The sequence below is a fragment of the Apium graveolens genome, chromosome 1 (assembly GCF_009905375.1).
Source record: "Apium graveolens cultivar Ventura chromosome 1, ASM990537v1, whole genome shotgun sequence".
Classification (NCBI taxonomy): Eukaryota; Viridiplantae; Streptophyta; class Magnoliopsida; order Apiales; family Apiaceae; genus Apium; species Apium graveolens.
Genome location: NC_133647.1, coordinates 71,317,386 through 71,319,778, shown reverse-complemented (window position 1 = coordinate 71,319,778; position 2,393 = coordinate 71,317,386). Strand labels below are relative to the sequence as shown.

The window sequence follows — 2,393 nt, the reverse complement described above, 5'->3', positions numbered from 1 at the left end:
CTGATCTTGGACCCGTATAGTAAGTTCCCCTTTTTGCACATCTATCAAGGTACGTCCAGTAGCCAAGAAAGGCCTCCCCAAGATTATGGGAATCTTCTTATCTTCCTCAAAATCCAGAATAACAAAATCTGCAGGAAAGAAGAGCTTATCCACCTTGACGAGCACATCCTCAACTATGCCCCTTGGGTAAGTAATGGAACGGTCCGCCAATTGTAGCGACATGTATGTGGGTTTTGGATCAGGCAGATCCAGCTTTTTAAAGATCGATAAGGGCATCAGATTAATGCTTGCTCCCAAATCACAAAGGCACTTGTCAAAAGTTAGATTGCCAATGGTGCAAGGAATGGTGAAGCTTCCTGGATCTTTCAGTTTTGGTGGTAACTTTTGCTGCAGAACAGCGCTGCATTCTTCCGTGAGAGCAACGGTTTCAAGGTCATCCAGTTTCACCTTCCTTGAAAGAATAGTCTTCATAAACTTCGCATAACTAGGCATTTGTTCCAGAGCCTCAGCGAAAGGTATATTGATGTGAAGTTTCTTGAACACCTCCAGAAACTTCCCGAACTGTCTATCCAGCTTTTGTTGCTGCAATCTCTTAGGAAAAGGTGGTGGAGGATAGAGCTGTTTCTCCCCTGTATTAGCCTCAGGCAGAGTGTGTTCAACAGTAGTCTTCCTTGGTTCCGCTACTTTCTCCTTTTGCTTAGATTTTTCATCTCTAACTTAAGCTTCGACTTCTTTTGCCTTTTCAGCATCAGCTACTTTTCCAGACCTTAAGGTAATAGCCTTGACTTGCTCTTTAGCTTCCTTCCTGCCTGGTACTTCCGTGTCACTGGGAAGAGTGCCAGGTTGATGATTGAGCACTGCATTGGCTAATTGACCGATTTGATTTTCCAAGGTCTTGATAGAAACCGCCTGACTCTTGCACAACAGCTTAAGTTCCTCAAAATCAGCACTAGTAGGTGCAGCTGCACTTCCCTGTTGAGGATATGATTGCCTTGTAGCATACTGCTGTGGTTGCTGGAATCCAGGTGGGATAAACTGTTTACTCACTCCTTGCTGATATGGTGGCTGAATAGCATTCTGATTATTTCCCCAGCTGAAATTTGGATGATTTCTGTTGTTAGGATGATAAGTCGCTGGCACAGGCTGCTGTTGTCGCTGATAATTATTCACATACTGAACAGATTCGTTGACAAGAGAACACTGATCCGTAGCATGAGAACCTGCACAAAGCTCACAAACCATAGCTATTTGATTAACTCCATACGTAGCCAAAGAATCAACCTTCATTGATAGCGCTTGGAGCTGGGCTGCAATAGTGGTGGCTGCATCAACTTCCAGAATACCTGCTACCTTCCCTCACGTCATCCTCTGAGTTGGGTTTTGATGCTCATTTGCAGCCATCGTCTCGATAAGATTATACGCCTCAGTATAGCTTTTAGCCCATAAGGCGCCTCCAGCTGCTGCATCGAGCATGGGCCGAGATTGGGCCCCCAAACCATTATAAAAACCAGTGATTACCATCCAATCCGGCATTCCATGATGTGGACATTTTCTCAACATTTCCTTGTAGCGTTCCCAAGCCTCGCACATAGATTCTGTAGGTTGCTGCGCAAACTGAGTAAGAGCACTCCTCATAGCAGCAGTCTTTGCCATTGGATAAAACTTCACCAGAAACTTTTGCGCAAGATCTTGCCACGTAGTGATGGACCCAGCTGGTTCAGAATGTAACCAGTCTTTAGCCTTATCCCTCAGTGAGAATGGGAAAAGCCTCAACTTGATAGCCTCATCAGTCACGCCATTATACTTAAAAGTGTTGCAGATCTCGACAAAATTCCTTATGTGCATGTTGGGGTCTTCAGTTGCCGCTCCTCCAAAAGAAACAGAATTCTGCACCATCTGAATAGTGCCCGGCTTGATTTCAAAGGTGTTAGCTTGAATAGCCGGATGAAGGATGCTTGACTGAATGTCATCAATTTTAGGCCGAGAAAAATCCATAAGAGCTGGATCAGCTTGAACAATACGATCTCCCATGTTTACTGGTTCTTTCTGCTCAGTTCCTGAATCCGAATCCTCAAAATCTAACTTCTCCGAAGTATCAAGAACTTCGTCTTTCTCCTCAGCTGTATCTAAGGTCCTCTTGCGAGCACGAGAATGAGTTTGCATAAACGCTTGCTAAAGTACCTGAAACACAACCGAAAAGAGTAATTAACTACTACGTCCTAATCACTGAGTCCTAATGACCAATGATGGTAAGTACATAAACTAAACAAATACGCCGAGTCCCCGGCAGCGGCGCCAAAAACTTGTTAGGGCGAGTTCACGCACTAATATTCACGCAAGTATACGCGTTCGCAAGTAATATAGAATACTTTCTAGTTCGTTCCCTCAGAGAC

At 44.5% G+C, this 2,393-nt stretch overlaps 1 non-coding gene across 1 annotated transcript; it reads left to right on the top strand.

Moving 5' to 3' along the window:
- Nucleotides 1-1,531: 1,531 nt before the first annotated feature.
- On the top strand, nucleotides 1,532-1,638 carry LOC141679530 (small nucleolar RNA R71). Its single transcript, XR_012558126.1, has one exon. It is a non-coding gene; the product is annotated as a small nucleolar RNA R71 (small nucleolar RNA).
- Nucleotides 1,639-2,393: the final 755 nt, after the last annotated feature.